Source organism: Chlorocebus sabaeus, chromosome 4 (assembly GCF_047675955.1).
Source record: "Chlorocebus sabaeus isolate Y175 chromosome 4, mChlSab1.0.hap1, whole genome shotgun sequence".
Taxonomy (NCBI): Eukaryota; Metazoa; Chordata; class Mammalia; order Primates; family Cercopithecidae; genus Chlorocebus; species Chlorocebus sabaeus.
Genome location: NC_132907.1, coordinates 3,032,632 through 3,045,894, shown reverse-complemented (window position 1 = coordinate 3,045,894; position 13,263 = coordinate 3,032,632). Strand labels below are relative to the sequence as shown.

Genomic DNA, 13,263 nt, shown 5'->3' with positions numbered 1-13,263 from the left:
CAAGTATTATTTACTATACATAATTTTATGTGCTATACTGCATTTTTATATGACTGGCAGCACGGATTTGTTTATACCAGCATCAACACAAACATGTGAATAAGGTGTTGCACTACCACTTTACGGCAGCTATGATATCACTAGGCAATAGGAATTTTTCAGCTCCATTAAAATCTTATGGATTATATAAACAGCATATATAAACTTATATGCTGTTCATTGTTTACTGAAACATCATTATGTTGCAAATGACTATATAGAGACAATTAACTAAACAAATCCTGTGAATCCTGATTCAGATTCCATACATTAAGAATTTGTGATAAAACACTTGATCTGGTTCTTTTATACATTCCATGTACATGGTGAGCCAATTTAAGAGGATAAACTGCACTAAAGGTCTTAGACCTATTTTATTATGGGACTGAAAACTATTAATATTAACTTATTTTAGCCATCACAGCAGACTTGGAAACATGTATGCATTAGGATGACCTAGAGTTTAGACTCCTCAGTAACCACCGATTCATTCTTGTGGTGTTTTACATGTCCCTTAAAATTTGATTGTTTCTCTAATTTTGTAATAGAAACATTCAAGCCAGGTTGTCAGAATTCTTATCATTCATTTTCTCTCTTCCAAGAGTGTTAAGTGTTGCATTTCACTTTCATCAAAAGAGGATGCTAGTCCTCCACAGACTACCAGGTGTGACCCTAAGAGTCCCTCTTTGTGGCCTCAGGGGTAGAGCCTGCCAGGATTCCAGAAAGAGCTGGAGTTAGGGTGACCAGGAGCAGGAAGTGGCCAACTTTCATCTTCCTCTAGGAGCTGCCCCTTGATAAGTCATTCCTATTCAATCTACAAAACTTTACAGACTCCAAGTAAATGATTTGTATTTCTACGGTGTCCTTACAGATGCCTACAAGTTCCACCAAACCATGCCTGTGAAGGTTACTTCTGTAAAATCAGACATGGCCAATATATGCATCCGGACCCTCCTTCAGCTGTCCAAGGTCAAGAGGTCCTCAGCCAAGACAATTACAAGATATGCTCTCCTGAGTCTGAGTCTTCACAGGAACCTGCCCCAAGAGGCAAGAATGAGAGGATGTTTTGTGAGGAATTTCCTGAAAATCAAGGAGTAAGACCCAGAGGACAGGGGCAGTCTCTGCTCATTCTCCAGCCATGAGTCCACTCTGTCACAAACAGGCCTGAACTCATTTCCTTTGCTGCCTGAGCTTTCAAGATTTCAAGATCATAGAAAACCTAAGTAGTCCCTGGGAATGAGGCATTTATGTCCTTATTCTTTGGTAAGTTCCTATTATTGAAGGAACAAATACAGAGGTCTCTGTCTTTATCTCCCTCCCCAAAGAACCTTGTCTTGTCTTTGGTGAAATCTACTTTCTCTCTCAGTAAGAATCTATGTAAGGGTTAGGAAGTTATGATGTTTGTGACTTGTTAGACACTGCATCAAGGCCCATTTTTTTCTCACTCACACCTTTGCCCTCTAGTTCCAGGCAACAATGAAGTGCATAATTTGCCCCTACGATCTTACTTCTTCACTGTCATTTAGTAGTCTCCCTTCCTTTATCTCTCAGGGCACCCCTTGGCTACACGGGTCTACTTGTAATAAAATATTTCAGAGTTGAAAGGAACCTTAAAAATCACCGATTATAACCACAAAACAGCTTCTCCTGAAACCCTAGTCCAACTTGCCCATACTGAAAGCTAACTGTTTTAACTAATCAGATAAAAGAATCCATGCCAATAGCCTGTAAGAGAAGATTAAAGGAGATTCTTGGGCCTTTCTCTCCTCTCCCAGGCAACCAACATATATTTTAATTGCGATTCACTGGAGATAATGTTTCATTCAATATTTCAGGTAAGGAGAGAAGAAAAGAAGAGGAGAGAGGATGGTATAATGAAAGGATCAAGGAGTGCTGTTATTTTTTGAGCAAGTGAGACCATTTGTTTATTCTATACATAGGCTTTGACTCCATTTATTATTTTGAACAATCAAGAAAAATAGCTTTCTTGATGGTGGCAGAAGAGTGATATAGAAAAAGCTTTTTGGATGGTGGCAGAAGAGTGATGTAGAAAAAGAGTAAGGATTTAAGAAGCAAGAATGTTGTTCTCAAAATTGAAACCTAACCTAGAAAATCACATGTGTGACCAATGATTAGAATGTCACTATGTATTTCTTTGCAAAGATACTCTCTTGCATAATTAGCTCTTAACAATCATAAAAGCAGGCATCTTCAAATTTATTTTTATATACGATGGTATATGAAAACAAGTTATACTTTATTCATGCATATGCCAGATACTCCTCATTTCTAAATTGTCAATGTTTTTATTGGTAAAAATCATATATATTAAAGCTACATTTTTGTTGTATATATTTAATATATACAATATGATGCTCTGATATACATTGTGAAGTGATTACTATAGTCAAGCAAATTAACATATCCATCAACTCGCACAGTTACTCTTTTGTATGTGTGGCAAGAGCATCTAAATTCTACTTTCTTAGCAAAAAATTCCCAAATACAATACAATATTAACTGTAGTCCTCATGTTGTACTTAGATCTAGACTTGTTCATCCTACATAACTACAACTTTTTATCCTTTGACCTACATCTCCACATTGCTTCCCTAATTACCTCTTCCAAAAATTACCTTTTTGTCCAAACAATGCTTTACCTTTTTGTTGTTGCTGTTGCTTTTAACTTTCAAAAGTTAATTTCACATTTCATTTTTACCATGTTACAATCCTGTGAGATGGATGGCACTACTAATAAAGAAACAGCTAAAGAGGCACAATGAGACTTATCCAAGTTCCAGAGTTAGTCAGGGACTAACTAATTATCTGTGGTGCCATATATGAGCACGTGTCTCCTGGGTCCCATATCTGGGCTCCCTTTAGCCCAAAAATATAGCCCAAAAATGAAGTCTACTTCACGTAGACTATATACCTTTTTGTGGGCTCTCATTTGGGTCCTGATGATGGTCTTCACAGAACAGAAACTAATTGCAAAGGAATCTGTTACCTGTTCTCATCAGTGTGCCACATATTCTTCCCCTACAGGAAACAGAAGCCACAAGTGCAACTGTCATGTTAATCACTTGACAAACATTTTCCAAGTGACATGAATATGTTAATTCCACTTCCATACAGTGTTTTAAGTATTCCTATGATGTACAAATATGCTAAATCTATCGAAGGCTGTTCTGGTGATCCAGAAAGTATTATAAAAGGAACAAGGGAAATGATATTTTCTCTTTCAGGAAGCATTAAAGATGTCTTCTTTAATAATTATTACAATAAAGATTCTCTAACAACATATGCTAGGCAATAATTTTTGTCTTATAGAAATATGAATGTTTTCTAATGGAAGACATTTAAAATGCCTCAGTTGAAGATTAATTCAAAGAAAAGCCCTCTTTGGGATTCATCACAACATCTATAAGGTGGCATCATTTTTCCAGTATTCTTTTACTCTATCCTCTGCATTCGAAAGAGTGTATGTCCAACCTATAATTATTTTCTGCTAATTAGAGTAATTCATGGTTAATTATTCAAAATGATTTCTTTTCAAAATCAACTCCATTTCTTTTTCTTTCTTTCTTTCTTTTTTTTTTTTTTTTTTTTTTTGAGACAGAGTCTCGCTCTGTCACCCAGGCTAGAGTGCAGTGGCGCAATCTCGGCTCACTGTAACCTCCACCTCTGGGGTTGAAGTGATTCTCCTGCTTCAGCCTCCTAAGTAGCTGTGATTACAGCCACCCACCACCATGCCTGGCTAATTTTTATATTTTTAATAAAATTTTGTATTTTTAATAAAGATACATGTTGGCGAGGCTGGTCTCAAACTCCTGACCTCAGGTGATCGGCCCGCCGTGGCCTCCCAAAGTGCTGGGATTACAGGTGTGAGCCACCCTGCTTGGTCCATCAACTCCATTTCTTGCCATGACATTAAAAAAAAGATACCGATAAAATATTATCAGAATGAAAATTTCTGTCAGGGGAGAATATACTTTTCACTTTCCTTAAATAGCACTAGAACCTTTCTTCACTAGGAAAGGTCCTATGAATTCCTACTTCAATTCATTTGGACTAGAGAAGGGCAAACTGAATCATGAGGTGATGACTATAAATCTTTTTGCTAATAATTAAGGATTAGTTATATTGAGTATATAGGAGTAAGTAATTTTACTATTAATATATTCTTTTTTTTTTTTTTTTTTTTTTTTTTTGAGGCGGAGTTTCGCTCTGTCGCCCAGGCTGGAGTGCAGTGGCCGGATCTCAGCTCACTGCAAGCTCCGCCTCCCGGGTTCACGCCATTCTCCTGCCTCAGCCTCCCCCGAGTAGCTGGGACTACAGGCGCCCGCCACCTCGCCCGGCTAGATTTTTGTATTTTTTAGTAGAGACGGGGTTTCACCGGGTTAGCCAGGATGGTCTTGATCTCCTGACCTCGTGATCCGCCTGTCTCGGCCTCCCAAAGTGCTGGGATTACAGGCTTGAGCCACCGCGCCCGGCCAATATATTCTTAAAGAAGAGTTATAAAGCAATAAGACCTAACAATGGCTAAGGACTAACAGTAAACACAGTAGCTTGGGACCCTGGATGTCTTAAGATGTACACTGACTAGACAGTGTCTCTTTGTGGGCTCTCATTTGGGTACTGCTGATGGCTAAATCTCCCTTTTTGTCCTAATCTTGATCCCTCTTTTCAAAAAGCAGCTTCTTTCTTCTTTTATCTGCCTAGGAAAGTCCTGGGCCTTCATCTGTCTCTAAATTAAGAACATGCTTGCCTGCATCCTGACACTTTCCCCATTCTGACCTCACTTACTTCTCCACTTTGTTCTATTCTGATTGTCATAAGAGACCCAACTATCCCTCCTAAGAGGGTGAGGTGCTCCTCTGCCTAAATTTTTCTTAGGTAATAGTCTCAATATGCATCTGCTCTGCACGGCCAAATTTTCTACATACATTTATTGAGTACCTTCAGTGTGCAAGACCTAAAGTTATATAATCTCCTAAAATGAAGTAAGTTGAAATGCCAACTGTGTGTGACACAAGGAATTCCATTGGATTAAAATGAACAGAGGAGAATAAAGTTATTGATGCATAAATTTAAGAGTAAAAAAAGGATGATTAAATTAGAAATGACATCTACTTCTAGATTCAGAAGACAAAGGAGAAAGTTATAAGTCTTGGAAATACTGAAATTATTGCTAAAATAAACTGCTTCTGGTTTGACCAGGACTAAACAATGTCTTGTTCTTCATATTTAATGAAAACTTTTCAACTTAGTTTATTTGTTCTTCCCCCCTGTTATGGACTAAATGTTTGTGTCACTGCAAAATTCATATGGTGAAGTCCTAATGCCAATGTAATGGTTAGGAGGTGGGGCCTTTTGGAATTAATTATTCATAAAGTTGGAGCCCTCATGAATGGGATTAATACCTTAATAAGAAGAAATATGAGTTTGCTGTCTCTGCTCTGCTTTCTGCCATATAAGGATACAAAGAGATGCCATCCATCTGCAATCCAGGAAGCTGGCCCTTAGCAGACAATTGATCTGTTTACACTTTGATCTTGGACTTCCCAGCCTCCTCAGCTGTGAGAAATAGCTGTTTATTGTTTAAGCCACCCCAACTATGGTAATTTGTTATAGCTGCCTGAACTAAGACATTCTCCCATTGGGAATACAGCTCAACTTTTATAACAAAAATTGGTTTTAAAATCCCTTCCTTACACCTTACATAAAAATTAACTCAAGATGGATTAAAGACTTAAATGTAAGACCTAAAACCATAACAACCCTAGAAGAAAACCTAGGCAATACCATTCAAGACATAGGCATGGGCAAAGACTTCATGACTAAAACACCAAAAGCAATGGCAGCAAAAGCCCAGATTGACAAATGGGATCTAATTAAACTAAAGAACTTCTGCACAGCAAAAGAAACTATCATCAGAGTGCATAGGCAACCTACAGAATGGGAGAAAATTTTTACAATCTACCCATCTGACAAAGGGATAATATCCAGAATCTACAAAGAACTCAAACAAATTTACAAGAACAAAACAAACAACCCCATCAAAAAGTGGGTAAAGGATATGAACAGACACTTCTCAGAAGAAGACACTTATGTAGCCAACAGACATATGAAAAAATGCTCATCATCACTGTTCATTAGAGAAATGCAAATCAAAACCACAATGAGATACCATCTCACGCTAGTTAGAATGGTGATCATTAAAAAGTCAGGAAACAACAGATGCTGGAGAGGATGTGGAGAAATAGGAACACTTTTACACTGTTGGTAGGAGTGTAAATTAGTTCAACCACTGTGGAAGACAGTGTGGCGATTCCTCAAGGATCTAGAACTAGAAATACCATTTGACCCAGCAATCCCATTACTGCGTATATACCCAAAGGATTATAAATCATTCTACTATAAAGACATATGCACATGTATGTTTATTGCAGCACTATTCACAATAGCAAAGACTTGGAACCAACCCAAATGTCCATCAGTGATAGACTGGATTAAGAAAATGTGGCACATATACACCATGGAATACTATGCAGCCATAAAAAAGGATTAGTTGATGTCCTTTGCAGGAACATGGATGAAGCTGGAAACCATCATTCTCAGCAAACTGTCACAAGGACAAAAAACCAAACACTGCATGTTCTTACTCATAGGTGGGAGTTGAACAATGAGAACACATGGACACAGGGAGGGAAACATCACACACCGGGTCCTGTAGGGGGGTTGAGGGCTGCGAGAGGGATAACATTAGAGGAAATACCTAATGCAAATGATGGGTGCAGCAAACCAGCATGGCACATGTATACATATGTAACAAACCTGCACATTGTGCACATGTACCCTAGAACTTAAAGTATAATAATAAAAAAGTTTTTAAATTTTTCAACATTTAGATTTTCACAATAACTGTGACAGAAACTAGAAGAAAAACAAAAGGATCTAGTTAAGTGTGTCTTAGTCCATTCATGAAATAAACCTTTATTCTTTTCTGATTTGAGGTATATGTAAATTCTACTGGCTATTTTTGAGACTTTGACATCAGGATTTCATTTCAATGCTATCATCTCTTGCTTTTTTGGTAACTTAGAGTACTTTAAATTAACATTGTTTTATCAGAGTAATACATGCACATAGCTTTAAGAGTCTAAATAATACATAATGGAAAACATGTCATTTTCTCACCCTTCCCCATACCTCAAAGGCAACAAGTATGCACAAAGATCTGTTTCTTCTGATATTTAACTCCATATTTCTAAATAGTCTTCTAATATTTCTATCTCTTGACTCATCACTTTTAGATATTGATTATTTGCCATAGTGTAGCCACTTTTAACCATGAGGGGAAGACACCTCAGTATTACCAAGGACTCAGGCTTCCTTCCACTTCCTGTTCCTCCATTCTTAGTGTATGAGTCTTAGCTCCATGCTCATGATTAGCTGCTTTTCCAGAAGCTCTGCTCAGCAGGTTCTACCCACATCTCATTGGCCAGAACTAAGTCACATGACTACATCTAGACACAATGGGGTTTGGAAAAATCAGCACTTCAGGTTTTCAGTCCCTACCCTGAAGAACTCGAAGGAAAAGAGGGTTGTGAATGGCTATTAGGTGTCAGTCCACTGTCTGCCACAGTAACCATCCATGAGTTTTTCAAATGCTCTCAGTAGATCTGTTAAAAGCCTATCATATTTTCTGAGTGTTTCAGTACATCAACGAATATATCAGAATGCTTTTTAGTATGTTCTATGTCATGGCACACATTGAAAATAATATTTTTATGGTTCTTTGTGAGAAATGAGAGGATGGAATTAAAGGCCTGAGGCCACTGGCCTGGGACTCTGACCATTCCAGGCCCCACCCAGACATTCCAAGGATGAGAGAACCAGTTTCCCCACATTTGTAACCCATTCACAGCTCTGGTCTTTTGAAACTTGGAGATTTCCTGTAACCTTTAATCCAGACTGTCTAGACCTACAACACAGTCATCATGCTGGGACTTTTCTGTGCTTCCCTCCTATGTTAGATTTCCTGCTTTCTGGATCTTCCTCTTTCTTGGTTTGCTCCATTATTTTGCCAATGCAATATTCTAGTACTTTCCTTTAAAACGTGTTTATAAGAGGTAAATATTTTGAATCCTTGTATGTGTGAAAATGTCTCTATCATGCTCTCTGAATTTTGAAAGCAAGTCTTTTGGTTTTCAATGTTGCTTTTGAGGTGAGCAATGGTATTCTGATTCCCAGTGCTCTCTATTTAGCCTGCTTCTTCTTCTTGTGTGGATTTTAAGATCTTCTCTTTATCCCCAGAGAGTTATAAATGTCCATGATGATGTACATTGGTATGAGTCTCTTTTTATGTATTTTACAAAGAACTTGGTGAATCCTTTTAATATGGAACTGGTCCATATTGATTTTTTTTTTTTTTTTGAAGGAGGGACTCCTATTATTTGGGCATTAGGAAGACATCTTTAATTGTTATAGTTTCCTATATTTTCTGCATTTTTTCTTTTTGCCTTATTTTCTAGCAGAACTTCTCAACATTATCTTTCAAACTGCTATAGAATATTTTAATTTCTTATTTTCTTATAGGTCATTTTTTATTAGTGCCTTGTTCTTGTTATAAGAATCAATAGCTATTCTTAATTCTCTGAGAATATTTATTATAGATTTTCTCCAGTTTTCTTCTGCCATCTAATGCAGGTGTATCTTTAGATCAGATCATTAGATCTCTAGATCATTAGTGATAATGTATCTCTAATTCCTGTGGATTCTTTGTTTTCTATTTCTCTCTTTTGATTTATCTCATTCATGTTAGAGATTTGCCTCAATCATGTAGGCTATCTAGGTAATTCTAGGCTATCTATTCATATTTAAATCCAAATCCCTAAAGAACTCTTTGGAAGATTTGTGTTCGTGGGTATGCATGAGGGAGGTGGGGCTGTCAATTGAGGGGTTTCACTGGAACTGGAGTTTTTGTTTGAGGACTTCCAAATTTTAGTATTTGAGGCTCTTGTCTCTAGGGCTGTTTAGTTTCTCCAGAAAACAATCTCCCACTTGAAAGGTAAGTTACTGGCAGGTAACCATTCTAAGGACAGGAGGGGCAGATTTTCGTTTCTTCTCATGTTTTCAGTTCCATTAATCACTCTCAACCTAGAGTGTTCTTAATTGAATTAGTTTTAGAAATAAGTCTTCTATCTCCTATGGAGGAGGAAATTGTGTACTCAGAAACTTCCAACTTTCTACTATTCTGCCTTCCAAGATAGCCAGTGCTTCTGAGTCTGGAGTCTTTCTGGAATTCTGTTGGGTGAATCCATCTACTTCGTAAGATTCTCTTTTGCGGATACATAAGTTATAACCTCCACTTTTTCACTTGTTTTATGTTTTTCAAATTCCTGATGTCTCTCAACATTGTTGTCTTCTCTCCCATTCATTTTGTCTTTATAGGTTTATACTTTCAAAAAATACCATTTCTGTTATTTTTGTGAAGTCTCAGAAGATTCTGTCATGTCTAACAGTCTGCCATATTTAACAAAGAGTTCTCAATGAACTTTAAAGATTATTTAAATAAAAGCAAAGATACGTATGGACTCCTTAGTTTCTTTTAAAGCCATGTAAACCTACTGAGCTCAGTGAAACATTTAGGAAGCATGGACAAAGCTAGGCACTGTGCCAGTCACACACATCAAATCTTCCTCACATCCTTCCCAATATTTTCACTGTTACATGCAACATAAAATGTTACTGTTTTACTCTTTCTGGAATTAGTTTAGATTAGTTTAAATTGTTGTAGCCTCCAAATTGATATTGATGCCATGAAGCCACAGGTGTTCAGAAGATAGGGATAATGAGATGGAAGATGGGCCAATAAAAAATCTTGACAGTTTCCCTTTAGAAATAAAGCTAGGAAAGAACACATGTCTTCCCTTCACCCCATAGAAAGTTTTCCCATGAAAAATTCTCAAATTTTTCCATTCAGGATGTTGTAGTAACTGCTGCTATGAGGAAAGACTGCATAATTTTTATTTCTTTAAAAGGGGGAACTGTAAAAAGTTCATAACATTAATCAGTGTTGTATGTATCTCAACAGGGTGTCAAGATACATCTTGGTGTTGAATGAAGTTGTTCCACATGGGCTCATTTCTCAGGTAAATATCAGAATAAGTTTATGTGGGCAGTAGACTGATATGTCCTCACACACCTGTCACCATTAATACATAATACCCTTTTTGTGTTTGAAGAAGACATTCGATATCTTCCATATTTGGGAGATAATCTGAAATACTGCACCGTGTTTATTAGAAAGATAGTTTCTTTCCAACGTGAATCGAACAGTTACTAAAAAGACATTTGCATTACTTTGCTTTCTGTAGTTCACTAGGTACATAAAGAAGTAAGTTCACTAGGTACATAAAAAAGGCTGAAGGTAATAATGGAAAATTTTTTTATCTAGCTATCTGGAAAAATGCTTTCTTATGTAACTATAACATTGTTCCTGATCTTTGGTTTGTATTTTTGGTTTAAATATTGAAAATATTAATGTTCTAATAATTACATATCTGGATGGATGGTCAAAGAGCTAAAGAATTTTTATCATGACACTATTTAGACAAAATATTAGCGATTAAGTAAATGTCCAGTTATAGATTATTCAAATAATATATTTTGGGACATCCATTCCATGAAATAATTTGTGGACATTTTACATGATAATGTAGAATGACAACTTTCAGATGGAATGTGTTAACACTTGTTTATCTGGTAAGAGATATAACTAACATGTTGGGAACTGTGTATAACTGGAAGCCTATCGTATCTGTACTACAACCCGATTGTCCAAATCTGAGCACACCCTTTGAATTTTTTATATGTTGCTTTGGGGAAGAAAATAGAGAACTCTTATGAGAATAATGTTTAATGATATGGCAAGTAATACAGGATAACTAAAGACAGAAGAAAATGAGCTGGATTGCCAACTCATGGCAGCTACACAGAATTGTAAGCATTCATTTAAGAAGGTACATTAGGTATCAGACAAATGGTCAAAGAAGCTTACCACTAGTACAAATATTAAAGAACATAAATTGTTTGAAAGCAGAGAATTGTCTAACTTGCAGCGCAGTTATTTTTCCATATATACCTTTGTGAGGCTATATTTTCTCAAGTGTTATTTCAGTTGTTGGCCTTGGAATTTGTTTCCCTTTTCTTCCTTTGTTACTTTAAAGGAATTAAGGTCAGCTGATGTATTTTTACTCTCCACATTTGAATTTGAGGCAGAACAATTCCCATGGAGGATTCTTGTGGAACTTCATTTTAGTTATGTTTTAATAAAGTCTTATTTGTATTGACTTCTGGGGCAGCATGGCATTCCCTAACTGATAAACTACTTGGGTTTACTTTTTTATGGAGGGATTTTAATTTAATATGATAGATTTGACTGTTGTTTTTCAGGTTTTATATGCATGCCTGGAAGCCTTTTAATAACTTGCAATAACAAACAAAATGAATGTGACTTTTAGGGTAGACACTTTTGTAATTGATATTTTTATCAACTCAGGATGTTTATTTGTTTTGTCAAAAAATGAAGTGCATTTTTTTCATCCTTGGGGAATAAAAAGTAACGAAATTGTAATTTACTAAAAAGTTGTGAGAAAGATTCCATAGTTGCAATGAAAAAAATTCATACAGATATATTTCTTGCTCTCTAGACATAAGATTCTTGCATAACTCACAAAAAGTACAAGATTTTTTTCCCTTATCTTAATAAATTCATTTGCCTTCCTGTATAAAGTAGTTAGGGATCAAGGAGTAACAGAATATTTTAAAAATATATTAACAGGAAGTAATTAAAGTTTGCATGGACTAAAATACTGCATAGGAAATTATATTATTTTAATTTTAAAAATTATACAGTTTTTAGTACTGAAGAATGGGATTTTGGACACAGAAGTGATTTTGATATGTAACAGATTTCTGCCAAAGGCCACATAAGAGGGAAAAACAAGGAACATAAAAATAGAGAATCTACAAATTAGCATGTTATAATTACTCTCTTGCATAGCATTTAAGGACATCTTTGAAAAGATCCAATGTCCTCAGCAACTGTATCTAACTAGCATGTACTATAACTCACACTGACATGATTCCTAAAGAGAAGCGTCGGGACAACTCTTCTATAGTGATGAGGCATTACTGAACAATGTTTTTAGTTGATAAACAGTAATAGAAATTTGGGATTAAAATGGCCTTTTCAAAGGAGTAGGTCACTCCAATGAAAATAATAGGTACCTAAGTTTATCTCTCATTTCTTGATATTGAGCCTGTTTGTGCATTATTCAACTTGACACTTCAAGGATCCTTAATTTTTATGAAGATGTTGGCATGCTGGTAACATTTTTGAAATACCTATATTTTTTAAAGCCTGTATCTTACTTTTCCCCAAGACCGAATATACGTTGTCATGATAGTTACAAGGCTGACGAAATACTGAGTTATGGGAGCAGTGGTTGCAGCAGGGGTTGCATGGTGAAGAGGAGGCGAAGGAATATGAGGATTTCAACAAGTTGCTACGGTGAATAGTGCTTTGTCTCAGCCCTCCAGAAACAAAAGTGATAGCTGGTATTTATTAAGATCTGCTGATAACTTGGAGAAATAAAATTCCTGAGTTTCAGTTTATTTGTAACTTATGGTTCAGTGATTTTATTTCTGCAAGTTCTTTCTATATATACATATAGGCTTACTTGTTTTATTGTGCTCCACAGATATGGCATTTTGTTTTTTTCTAATGACTTGAAGGTTTGTGGCAACCTTGCATCAAGTAACTTTATTGACACCATTTTTCCAACAGCAGGTGCTCACTTCATATCTCTGTACCACATGTTGGTAATTGGCGATATTCAAAACTTTTCCATTATTATCATAATATGTATTAAAGTGATCTATGACCAGTGGCCTTTGGTGTTTGTATTGGGCCATTCTTCCATTGCTATAAAAAATTCCTGAGACTGGATAATTTATAAAGAAAAGTGGTTTAGTTGGCTCTTGGTGCTGCAGGCTTTACAGGAAGCATGTAGCATCTGCTTGGCTTCTGGTGAAGCCTCATGGAGTTATCAATCATAGCAGAAGCGAAGGGGGAACAGGCACATCACATGAAAAAGGCAGGAGTGAGGTGAGGGAGAGATGCTATACACTTAAATGACCAGATCTTGTGTGAAC

General features: G+C 36.3%; 1 protein-coding gene and 1 long non-coding RNA gene across 5 annotated transcripts in view; one reads left to right on the top strand and one right to left on the bottom strand.

Annotated features, from left to right (window-relative positions):
• The window catches only part of KIAA0825 (KIAA0825 ortholog), a 495,887-nt gene that overhangs the window by 76,637 nt on the left and 405,987 nt on the right, over nt 1-13,263 (bottom strand). The gene's annotated exons all lie outside the window — the stretch shown is intronic.
• LOC140711484 (uncharacterized) overlaps nt 1-13,263 on the top strand; it is a 297,959-nt gene that overhangs the window by 116,645 nt on the left and 168,051 nt on the right. Inside the window, exons 5-6 of one of the 2 annotated variants that reach the window (XR_012092701.1) lie at nt 911-1,302; nt 10,139-10,196. This is a non-coding gene — a long non-coding RNA (uncharacterized lncRNA). The remainder of the gene's footprint in view (nt 1-910; nt 1,303-10,138; nt 10,197-13,263) is intronic. The other variant, XR_012092702.1, reaches the window with a different exon arrangement.